The following is a 13,521-nucleotide window of genomic DNA, read 5'->3' as shown; positions in this document are numbered from 1 at the left end:
CTAAACCCATTGACCAGGAATTCCATTACTTTATATGGAGATACTCTTGAACACTACTTACCTGATTTTAGAGAAGCCACTTAAACTGCTGGAGCTGGGCATCAGAGAAGCTGTGAGGCTGCAGAAATTCTTGACATGAGGCTAGCAAAGAACAAATACTTATGCAAAGGGCTCAGCTCCATTTGCAACAGCGGGCAATGAAAAATGTGTTTTGAATTGAGAGACAATAAATAATTACCAGACAACTGGTAATATATAAAATGACATGGTATTAAGTATATAAATATGTATGATATATAACATATTTTGTGATCTTTAAGATTTTTAATTTAAATTCATAACCATAAGAATTAAATATTTAACTAAATTTTAAAAGTGGAAGTTTATATATACCATAAATTATGCAAAAATAAAATTTCCAGCCAGAAGTGACAATCTCCTCCTTCTGTTTTTCCTTTTCCCCTCTAGCTCCTCCTGAAGAAGACCAACATAAATAAATCTATTATTTAAAAAAAACATTATTTCAAAGAATTATTAAATAAGGTAAAATAATTGATGTATACCTATGTTAATTTTTAATTCAGATTCAGCATTTTTAGAGTTCACAATAGCTGGTGAGGTAAATATTACTTCAATTTCACAGATGGAGATCTTGAATATAAAATATTTTTTTAAGGTCACATTGTGTCTGTGATAAAGAAAATATATTGAAAACAAGTTGATATATACATTATGTTTTAAGCTTTAAAAAGTAATCATAATTCAGATTTTTGTTTTAATCTTTATGCTGTCATTTTGAATATCAATATATTCAAAACTAAGTCTCCCTTTAAAATTTTTTTTAATGTTTATTTTTGAGAGAGAGAGAGAGAGAAAGAGAGAGAGAGCATGAGTGAGGGAGGGGCAGAGAGAGAGGGAGACATAGAATCTGAAACAGGCTCCAGGATCTGAGCCATCAGCAGAGAGCCTGATGCGGGGCTCGAACTCACCAATTGTGAGATCATGGTCTGAGCTGACATCTGATGCTTAACCAATTGAGCCACCCAGGCACCCCTAAGTCTCCCTTTAAAAAAGGAAAGCCACCAACTTTCCCATTAAGTCAATGATTTAAGCAGCTTGATTAAATTTTATTGACTTCTATTTAGAGTTATAATGAAATAGCTTGTTGAAAAGTAATGTACTCTATGAAGAACAAACAGAACAGTAGGGTGACTTTTTCAGTTTTATTGACAAATATAATTGACAAATAAAATTGTAAGATATTTAAAGTGTACAATGTGACGATTTAATATAAGTATACCTTGTGGAAAGATTCCCCTCATTGAATTAATTATAACATCCATCACCTCACATATTTCCTTTTTTTGTGTGTATGAGAACATGTAAGTTCTACTCCTTAGTAAATTTTAATTATACATGACAGTATTATAGAATATAATCACCATGTTATACATTAGATACTTGGAACTTATTCATCTTAAGACTTGAAATTTGTACCTTTTTGTGAACCTCTCCCTATTTCTCTCTCCTGACAATCTCTTCTTTTCTCTGTTTCTATGGGTTCAACTCATTTTTAGATGCCACATGTAAGTGCTACTATGCATTTGAAGTTAAATTATTATTAGCTTAAAATACTGTTACAAATATAAGATGCTTTATATAAACTTCATGGGAATGGAAAATCAAAAGCTTATGATAGATATACAAAAGGTAAAGAGAAAGAAATCAAAGTGTATTGCTATAGAAGATTATCAAATAACAAAAGAAGAAAGTAAGAGAGGGAGAAAGGACCAAACATATTACAAAGCAGTCAGGGAACAATGAACAAAATGTCAAGAGTAAGTCTATTCTTATAAATAATTTCTTTAAATATCAATGGGCTATATTCCCCAATCAAAGGATATACAGTGGCTGAATGGTTTTGAAACACGACCCAACTGTTTCTTCTTTACAATAGACCCACTTCAGCTTTAAGGACACACATAGACTGAAAGTGAAGGGAAGAAAAAGACATTCCATAAATATGGAAACCAAAGGAAGGCAGGTGTGCCCATACTTATATCAGGCAAAATAGACTTTACACCAAAGACTGTCAAAAGACACAAAGAAGGTCACTATATAATGATAAAAAGGTCAACTCATCAAGAGGATATAATAATTATAAATATATCTGTACCAATATATGAGCATCTACATATATAAAGCAAATATTAACAGTTCAAAAAGGATAAACAACAATACAATAAAAGCAGAGAATTTGATGCCCCATTTTCAATAATGGACAGATCTTCCAGATACAAAATCAGTAAGGAAACATTGGACATAAACTTGATGTTAAACAGATGGACATAACAGATATGTACAGAGCATTTCATCCAATAGCAGTAGAAGGTACATTCTTCTCAAGCACATGTGGCACATCCTCCAGGATAGATCACATGTTAGGCCACAAAATGACTCTTAATAAATTTAAAAAGATTGAAATCCTATCAAGCATCTTTTCAAATCACAATGGTATGAAACTAAAAATCAGTTATGAGAGAAAACTGGAAAATTAATAATTGTGGAGATTAAACAATGTGCCTCTGAACAACCAATGGGTCAAAGAAGAAATCAAGAGAAATAAAAAGACAAAGCTTATGAGATAACATTTACATTAAGGAGAAAGAGAGGGTCACCTGGGTGGTTCAGTCGGTTAAATGTTGGTCTCTTGATTTCAGCTCAGGTCATGATCTCATGATTCATGCTGACATCATGGAGCCTGCTTGGGATTCTCTCTCTCTCTCTCTCTCTCTTCACCCCTCACCAGCTCTCTCTCTCTCTTTCTTTTTCTCTCAAAATAAATAAATCAACTTGAAAAAAGCAAAAAAGAGAAAGCTCAAATAAACAACCTAACTTTACACCTCAAGGAACTAGAGAAAGGAAAAAAGTAAGTCCAAAATTAGCAGAGAAAGGAAAAAACTAAGATCAGAGAGGAAATAAATGAAAGAGACTAAAAAGAAAATAGAAAAGGTCAATGAAACTCATAACTGTTTTTTGTTTGTTTGTTTTGTTGATGATAAAATAGACAAAACTTTGCGAAACTTACCAAGAAAAAAAAAAAGAGAGGACTCAAATAAGTAAAATTGTAAATGAAAGGGGATATATTGCAACTGGTAACTACACAAATACAAGAATCATAAAAGACTTCTAGAAGCAATTATATGCCAACAAATTGGGCAACCTAGAAGAAATGGACGAATTCCTTGAAACATATAATGTACTGAGTCAAGGAGACTGAGCTTGAAGAAATGGGAATCTGAACAGACCAATGAGTAGTCAGGAGATTGAATCAATAATCAAAAACCTCCCACTGGCCGCTGGAGAAGCTTGCAGAATCCCAGCCACAGACTGAGGCTGGCTGCAGGCCTGGCAGGCTGTCCACACTGAAGGAGCCAATGCCCACTTCCCTTCCTGTCCTCCTGTTGCCAGAAGGCCCAGGTGGAGGGGGTACCCATCCGGTCGTTCACCACACATGTGAGGAGGCGTGGGGTTGAAGGTTGCAGTGTGTTTGGAGACCATGCTGGGGATGCCATGTGGGCTTGGGGTGCCACGGGGTATTTCAAAAAATGGGGAAAATACAGGAGAAAAAATGGTGAGAACCATGGTATCAACCCGATATAGCAAACATTTCTCTTGAGAATCTATCTCACTGGAATTTGGATTCAGAAGTTGCTATTCCTGAAAATGAAAACCTTTCTCCCTGGAAGACACAGTGTAGAACCACTTGGAAATTTCATCTAACAACTGATGTTAGAACTTAATTTGTCAGAAAATGCTTACAAAAGAACACAGAATGGTAAACAATGGATATTTTAATTATGGAGTTATCCTTTACTGAAGGAAGTATCACAGAGAACAGAGATTTCAGAAAATCATCAATGGAAACTGGTAACCAATAATCCCATAAGTCTCCTTACTCTGAACCACTCAGTAACTAATGCTTCAGTTGATAAGCAAGCTGGTTTTTATTCTTGGACTGCAGATGCCATTAGGTCTCTGCTGGTCCTATGCTGCTGGAGACTTTTTGAGGGATAGAAAGGAGCTTCACATTGATCCACGTTCAACTATATAACACAACCACAGTGCTGAAACTTTAAACGCTCCAAACTGGAATTTGAAACATGGATTACAGCAGTGTGGAAGAAAATTTAAGAGATCAAAGTGATTTATCTAAAAATAAAAAAAAAAAAAACAAGTGATATTTTACTCAGATATTTTTAAATATTTATTTATTTTGAGAGAAAGAAAGAGCATGAATGGGGGAGGGGAAGAGAGAAAGAGAGAGAGAGGGAGAGAGAGGGAGAGAAAGAGAGAAACAGAATCCTAAGCAGGTTCCATGTTGTCAGCGTGGAGCCTGATGCAGGGCTCAATCTCAGGAACTGTGAGATAATGACCTGAGCCAAAAACAAGACACTTAACTGACTGAGCCACCCAGGTGCCCCTCAGATATTTTAAAAAGATGGACCTGAACCTAAAGCCAAAACCAGTAGAAAACCAGAATCTTTCTGTATTCTGATTTTATTTACTACTCATTTTAGTACGCTGGTCTTGCCCAGATTAGTCCTCTCAAAGTCCAAAAATTGGAAACGAAGAGTGGAATACCCAGAAAGCTCTGTTGCACATTTGACTACTCATTGATTGGAAATGGAAACAATACAACATATGATTATACAAAAAGAGAGCAAAGACTATAAACTACTTCAGTAGTTACTGAACTATTGACTTTTGTACTTCAGTAGTTACTGAACAAACATCTCCCTTCAAAGCTACACCCAAAATGAGACAGCCAAATCTTTCTGACTCTTTGAGGATTTAGACAATTTGTGTAGATAAAGGCCAAGAAAAAAGAAAAAAAAAACAATTATTGTTTCTTGCAAGCTTGAACAAAATGCTTCCAAATGGAATTGGAACAACATTGGCAAATACAAATGAAATTCTAGACCATCGTCTCTAAAAAGTTTATCCAGCACAAAACAACTGATTGCCACTTATGATGATTTTAAGTGTACCAAAATCTCCATTTGAAATGCATGAAAAGAACTTGCAGCCAAGCAGATTATTATCCAAACACCTGGTTAAAATGGTCTCAACAAGGTGTCTGCCATATAGGTCTCCAATATCAGTTTCTCCTATACCTCTGTCTTTTCCTGATAAGCAAAGGGAGAATTAAGGCACCAGTGACCAAAAAAACCCCCCAAAAACCAAAAAAAACCCCCCAAAACAAAACCACGCCCCTCCAACACACACCCACACCACACACAACTTTACCAAAAAGAACATAGTATTGAACAAGACTATTCTAAGTGCTCACCCACTGACCAAAAATAACTCTTTCATACATCTCAGTGAAAGCAAATCTATTCCGAGAAGCCCAGTTAATATACAGTTAATCAGTCTGAGATACAGGTATTAAACACACACACACACACACATACACACACACACACACACCAATTACTTGATGTGATATGGAGTGGAACTTGAGAAAAACACTGATGAGATGTCTGTATATAATAAATCCATGGGCATTCATACTGACATACTTGATAATATTTTCCATGTTTGAAAGAAATGCTTCACTACATAAACTATTCTATTAAAAAAGTTGTTCTTTTGTTGTGATGTTTTCCAGTATAATTCCATCATCAATAAGTGGTATAATTGACCTAAAAAAATATCCCAACAAAGACAAGTTCAGAATCCAATGGCTTCCCTGGTGTATTCTATCAGACATTTTTTTAAAAAATTTTTTAATGTTTGTTTTTAACAGAGAGAGAGCAGAGCATGAGCGGGTGAGGGGCAGAGAGAGAGAGAAGGAGACACAGAATCCGAAGCAGGCTCCAGGCTCTGAGCCTTCAGCACAGAGCCCAATGCGGGGCTCGAACTCACACTGTGCGATCATGACCTGAGCCGAGGTCGGATGCTCAACAGACTGAGCCACCCAGGCGCCCCTCTATCGGACATTTTAAAAAGAATTCCAAACCTTCTCAAAACACTTCCAAAAATAAAACAAATGAGGGAACATTTCCAAACTCATTTTACAAAAAAAAAAAAAAAAAAAAAAAAAGAGAGACAAACCAAAAAACATATAGGCAGTAAACTGTTACCAGAGGGTAGGTGGGTGGGAAGGATAGCTAAAATAGATGAAGGGGATCACGAGGGGATTAAGATTACACTCACCTGCCTGAAGTTAATATAACACTGTATGTTACCTATACTGGAAATTAAAAACAAAACAAAACAAAACTCATTTTACAAGGTCAGCATTACTCTGATACTGAAGCCAAACAAGGATATTAAAAGACAAGAAAATTACAGGCCAATATCCCTGATGAACATAGATGCAAAACTCTTCAACAAAATATTAGCAAACCAAATTAAACAACACATTGAAGGCTCATACACCACGAGCGAGTAGGATTTGTTCCAGAATGAAAGGCTGCAGCAACAGTTGTAAATCAATAAAGGTGACACGCCATATTAACAAAATGAGGGATGAAAATCATACAACCATCTCAACAGATACAAAGAGGGTATTTAACAAAATTCAACATTTATTCATGACAAAAACTCTCAACAAAGAACAAAGAAAAAATACCTCTCTATATGCCACATATGTCAAGCCCACAGCTAACATTAAACTTGATGGTGGAACACTGAGAGCTTTTCCTCTAAGATCAGGAACAAGAGAAGGACTCCCACTCTGGTCACTAATATTCAACACAATATGGAGTTCTTAGCCAGGGTGATTAGGCAAGAAAGGAATAAAAGGCAATCACATCAGAAAAGAAGAAGTAAAATTGTGATTATTTGCAGATGACATGATATTAAATACAGAAAACCCTGAAGACTGCACCAAAAAAACAATTGGAACTAACAAACAATTTCAGTAAAGTTGCACTATACAAAATGGATTCACAAAAGTCAGCTGCGTTTCTATACAGCAACAGTGAACTATCAGAATTTAAGAAAACCATCAATTCCATTTATAATACATCACCAAAATATTCTTGAGAGAAAATGCTATATCAATAATTTGACCAATACCTAGTTACAGAACACTGACTGTAGGGAAATTGGAAATCTCAAAAAAGCAAACATTTTTTGAGAAAATTACAAGAAATCCACATCCTGAAAGAACTGTCATATGTTAGAGGAGAGATGACGACAAACAATGTAGCTGTTAAAACAACATAGGAATAAATAATAGAAAATTATGATATTTGTCCATGGAAGATAATTGACAAAAAATACAGTTAACAACTCTGTTCCAGTAGGTTCAGTTAATCATGTATCAGAAGCTGAAATTTCAAATGGGAATTCAGAAGTGAGGTACATTTGACTCATTTTTAGTTTTAGCTTTTCATAAAAGGTTGTCTTAACTTCAAGGTAATAACATTGGGAAATTGATAATTCTATAGAGCATTCTTTTATTCCCCTACTTGTTTTTTTCTGCCCTTTTGATTGTGAATGTGATCAAGATTTTACTTAATAGAATATGAGAAGATTGCTCTAAATAACAGATTGTAAAACATTTCGTCAGCATGTTATCTATGAAAAATAAATTTCATTTTATGCTATAGTTTCCTTCAAGAAATTCTTTGGAGAGTGGCAACATAAATCCATTTAGCACTATATTGTGGTTGGATATATAGATTTTGATATAAGAAAATATGCTTTTAAAGCACTACAGTAGAGGTTTCTAAAATTATACTGAGTTCACTTCTGTGTGTGCCACCAAATTACTTTTCATGCTGATTGCATTTATTCTTATACTGATTTTTTTTTCCTGTGTAAGGTTTTGTGATTCTTGAAAACAAGCAGTAGGAGGTTTGCAAGATGGCGGCGTAGGAGGACGCTGGGCTCACCGCGCGTCCTGCTGATCACTTAGATTCCACCTACACCTGCCTAAATAACCCAGAAAAACGCCAGAGGATTAGCAGAACGGAGTCGCCGGAGCCAAGCGCAGACGAGAGGCCCACGGAAGAGGGTAGGAAGGGCGGCGAGGCGGTGCGCGCTCCACGGACTGGCGGGAGGGAGCCGGGGCGGAGGGGCGGCTCGCCGGCCAAGCAGAGCCCCCGAGTCTGGCTGGCAAAAGCGGAGGGGCCTGACGGACTGTGTTCCCACAACAAGCGCGACTTAGTGTCTGGGGGGTCATAAGTTAACAGCTCTGCTCGGAAAGCGGGAAGGCTGGAGGACAAAGGGAGGGAGAGCTGCTGAACCCCCTGATGACAGAGCTCAGTTTGGTGGGGAACAAAGGCGCTCGCCAGCGCCATCTCCCCCGCCCATCCCCCAGCCAGAATCCCAAAGAGAACCAGTTCCTGCCAGGGAACTTGCTCGCTCCGCGCAAACACCCAACTCTGTGCTTCTGCGGAGCCAAACTTCCGGCAGCGGATCTGACTCCCGCCCGCTGCCACAGGGCCCCTCCTGAAGTGGATCACCTAAGGAGAAGCGATCTAAGCCTGCCCCTCCTGCCCCCGTGCACCTTGCCTACCCACCCCAGCTAATACGCCAGATCCCCAGCATCACAAGCCTGGCAGTGTGCAAGTAGCCCAGACGGGCCACACCACCCCACAGTGAATCCCGCCCCTAGGAGAGGGGAAGAGAAGGCACACACCAGTCTGACTGTGGCCCCAGCGGTGGGCTGGGGGCAGACATCAGGTCTGACTGTGGCCCCGCCCACCAACTCCAGTTATACACCACAGCACAGGGGAAGTGCCCTGCAGGTCCTCACCACACCAGGGACTATCCAAAATGACCAAGCGGAAGAATTCCCCTCAGAAGAATCTCCAGGAAATAACAACAGCTAATGAGCTGATCAAAAAGGATTTAAATAATATAACAGAAAGTGAATTTAGAATAATAGTCATAAAATTAATCGCTGGGCTTGAAAACAGTACACAGGACAGCAGAGAATCTCTTGCTACAGAGATCAAGGGACTAAGGAACAGTCACGAGGAGCTGAAAAACGCTTTAAACGAAATGCATAACAAAATGGAAACCACCACAGCTCGGCTTGAAGAGGCAGAGGAGAGATTAGGTGAACTAGAAGATAAAGTTATGGAAAAAGAGGAAGCTGAGAAAAAGAGAGATAAAAAAATCCAGGAGTATGAGGGGAAAATTAGAGAACTAAGTGATACACTAAAAAGAAATAATATACGCATAATTGGTATCCCAGAGGAGGAAGAGAGAGGGAAAGGTGCTGAAGGGGTACTTGAAGAAATAATAGCTGAGAACTTCCCTGAACTGGGGAAGGACAAAGGCATTGAAATCCAAGAGGCACAGAGAACTCCCTTCAGACGTAACTTGAATCGATCTTCTGCACGACATATCATAGTGAAACTGGCAAAATACAAGGATAAAGAGAAAATTCTGAAAGCAGCAAGGGGTAAACGTGCCCTCACATATAAAGGGAGACCTATAAGACTCGTGACTGATCTCTCTTTTGAAACTTGGCAGGCCAGAAAGAATTGGCACGAGATTTTCAGGGTGCTAGACAGAAAAAATATGCAGCCAAGAATCCTTTATCCAGCAAGTCTCTCATTTAGAATAGAAGGAGAGATAAAGGTCTTCCCAAACAAACAAAAACTGAAGGAATTTGTCACCACTAAACCAGCCCTACAAGAGATCCTAAGGGGGACCCTGTGAGACAAAGTCCCAGAGACATCACTACAAGCATAAAACATACAGACATCTCAATCACTCTAAACACGTATCTTTCTATAATAACACTGAATGTAAATGGATTAAATGCGCCAACCAAAAGACATAGGGTATCAGAATGGATAAAAAAACAAGACCCATCTATTTGCTGTCTACAAGAGACTCATTTTAGACCTGAGGACACCTTTAGATTGAGAGTGAGGGGATGGAGAACTATTTATCATGCGACTGGAAGCCAAAAGAAAGCTGGAGTAGCCATACTTATATCAGACAAACTAGACTTTAAATTAAAGGCTGTAACAAGAGATGAAGAAGGACATTATATAATAGTTACAGGGTCTATCCATCAGGAAGAGCTAACAATTATAAATGTCTATGCGCCAAATACCGGAGCCCCCAAATATATAAAACAATTACTCATAAACATAAGCAACCTTATGGATAAGAATGTGGTAATTGCAGGGGACTTTAACACCCCACTTACAGAAATGGATAGATCATCTAGACACATGGTCAATAAAGAAACAAGGGCCCTGAATGAGACATTGGATCAGATGGACTTGACAGGTGTATTTAGAACTCTGCATCCCAAAGCAACAGAATATACTTTCTTCTCGACTGCACACGGAACATCTTCCAAGATAGATCACATACTGGGTCACAAAACAGCCCTTCATAAGTATGAAAGAATTGAGATCATACCATGCACACTTTCAGACCACAATGCTATGAATCTTGAAATCAACCACAGGAAAAAGTCTGGAAAACCTCCAAAAGCATGGAGGTTAAAGAACACCCTACTAACGAATGAGTGGGTCAACCAGGCAATTAGAGAAGAAATTAAAAAATATATGGAAACAAACAAAAATGAAAATACAACAATCCAAACTCTTTGGGACGCAGCGAAGGCAGTCCTGAGAGGAAAATACATTGCAATCCAGGCCTATCTCAAGAAACAAGAAAAATCCCAAATACAAAATCTAACAGCACACCTAAAGGAACTAGAAGCAGAACAGCAAAGGCAGCCTAAACCCAGCAGAAGAAGAGAAATAATAAAGATCAGAGCAGAAATAAACAATATAGAATCTAAAAAAACTGTAGAGCAGATCAACGAAACCAAGAGTTGGTTTTTTGAAAAAATAAACAAAATTGACAAACCTCTAGCCAGGCTTCTCAAAAAGAAAAGGGAGATGACCCAAATAGATAAAATCATGAATGAAAATGGAATTATTACAACCAATCCCTCAGAGATACAAACAATTATCAGGGAATACTATGAAAAATTATATGCCAAAAATTGGACAACCTGGAAGAAATGGACAAATTCCTGAACACCCACACTCTTCCAAAACTCAATCAGGAGGAAATAGAAAGCTTGAACAGACCCATAACCAGCAAAGAAATTGAATTGGTTATCAAAAATCTCCCAACAAATAAGAGTCCAGGACCATATGGCTTCCCAGGGGAGTTCTACCAGATGTTTAAAGCAGAGATAATACCTATCCTTCTCAAGCTATTCTAAGAAATAGAAAGGGAAGGAAAACTTCCAGACTCATTCTATGAAGCCAGTATTACTTTGATTCCTAAACCAGACAGAGACCCAGTAAAAAAAGAGAACTACCGGCCAATATCCCTGATGAATATGGATGCAAAAATTCTCAATAAGATACTAGCAAATCGAATTCAATGGCATATAAAAAGAATTATTCACCATGATCAAGTGGGATTCATTCCTGGGCTGCAGGGCTGGTTCAACATTCGCAAAGCAATCAACGTGATACATCACATTAACAAAAAAAAAAGAGAAGAACCATATGATCCTGTCAATCGATGCAGAAAAGGCCTTTGACAAAATCCAGCACCCTTTCTTAATAAAAACCCTTGAGAAAGTCGGGATAGAAGGAACATACTTAAAGATCGTAAAAGCCATTTATGAAAAGTCCACAGCTAACATCATCCTCAACGGGGAAAAACGGAGAGCTTTTTCCCTGAGATCAGGAACACGACAAGGATGCCCACTCTCACCGCTGCTGTTTAACATAGTGCTGGAAGTTCTAGCATCAGCAATCAGACAACAAAAGGAAATCAAAGGCATCAAAATTGGCAAAGATGAAGTCAAGCTTTCGCTTTTTGCAGATGACATGATATTATACATGGAAAATCCGATAGACTCCACTAAAAGTCTGCTAGAACTGATACAGGAATTCAGCAAAGTTGCAGGATACAAAATCAATGTACAGAAATCAGTTGCATTCTTATACACTAACAATGAAGCAACAGAAAGACAAATAAAGAAACTGATCCCATTCACAATTGCACCAAGAAGCATAAAATACCTAGGAATAAATCTAACCAAAGATGTAAAGGATCTGTATGCTGAAAACTATAGAAAGCTTATGAAGGAAATTGAAGAAGATTTAAAGAAATGGAAAGACATTCCCTGCTCATGGATTGGAAAAATAAATATTGTCAAAATGTCAATACTACCCAAAGCTATCTACACATTCAATGCAATCCCAATCAAAACTGCACCAGCATTCTTCTCGAAACTAGAACAAGCAATTCTAAAATTCATATGGAACCACAAAAGGCCCCGAATAGCCAAAGGAATTTTGAAGAAGAAGACCAAAGCAGGAGGCATCACAATCCCAGACGTTAGCCTCTACTACAAAGCTGTCATCATCAAGACAGCATGGTATTGGCACAAAAACAGACACATAGACCAATGGAATAGAATAGAAACCCCAGAACTAGACCCACAAACGTATGACCAACTCATCTTTGACAAAGCAGGAAAGAACATCCAATGGAAAAAAGACAGCCTCTTTAACAAATGGTGCTGGGAGAACTGGACAGCAACATGCAGAAGGTTGAAACTAGACCACTTTCTCACACCATTCACAAAAATAAACTCCAAATGGATAAAGGACCTAAATGTGAGACAGGAAACCATCAAAACCTTAGAGGAGAAAGCAGGAAAAGACCTCTCTGACCTCAGCCGTAGCAATCTCTTACTCGACACATCCCCAAAGGCAAGGGAATTAAAAGCAAAAGTGAATTACTGGGACCTTATGAAGATAAAAAGCTTCTGCACAGAAAAGGAAACAACCAACAAAACTAAAAGGCAACCAACGGAATGGGAAAAGATATTCGCAAATGACATATCGGACAAAGGGCTAGTATCCAAAATCTATAAAGAGCTCACCAAAGTCCACACCCGAAAAACAAATAACCCAGTGAAGAAATGGGCAGAAAACATGAATAGACACTTCTCTAAAGAAGACATCCGGATGGCCAACAGGCACATGAAAAGATGTTCAGCGTTGCTCCTTATCAGGGAAATACAAATCAAAACCACACTCAGGTATCACCTCACGCCAGTCAGGGTGGCCAAAATGAACAAATCAGGAGACTATAGATGCTGGAGAGGATGTGGAGAAACGGGAACCCTCTTGCACTGTTGGTGGGAATGCAAATTGGTGCAGCTGCTCTGGAAAGCAGTGTGGAGGTTCCTCAGAAAATTAAAAATAGACCTACCCTATGACCCAGCAATAGCATTGCTAGGAATTTATCCAAGGGATACAGGAGTACTGATGCATAGGGCCACTTGTACCCCAATGTTCATAGCAGCACTCTCAACAATAGCCAAATTATGGAAAGAGCCTAAATGTCCATCAACTGATGAATGGATAAAGAAATTGTGGTTTATATACACAATGGAATACTACGTGGCAATGAGAAAAAATGAAATATGGCCTTTTGTAGCAACGTGGATGGAACTGGAGAGTGTGATGCTAAGTGAAATAAGCCATACAC

General features: G+C 38.3%; 1 pseudogene; it reads left to right on the top strand.

Annotated features, from left to right (window-relative positions):
• Window positions 1-3,559: 3,559 nt before the first annotated feature.
• Window positions 3,560-5,244, top strand: LOC101080707 (annotated as a pseudogene).
• Window positions 5,245-13,521: the final 8,277 nt, after the last annotated feature.

Source organism: Felis catus, chromosome B1, assembly GCF_018350175.1.
Source record: "Felis catus isolate Fca126 chromosome B1, F.catus_Fca126_mat1.0, whole genome shotgun sequence".
Taxonomy (NCBI): Eukaryota; Metazoa; Chordata; class Mammalia; order Carnivora; family Felidae; genus Felis; species Felis catus.
Note: the sequence above shows the minus strand (reverse complement) of the source record. Positions and strands in the feature narration are given on the sequence as shown.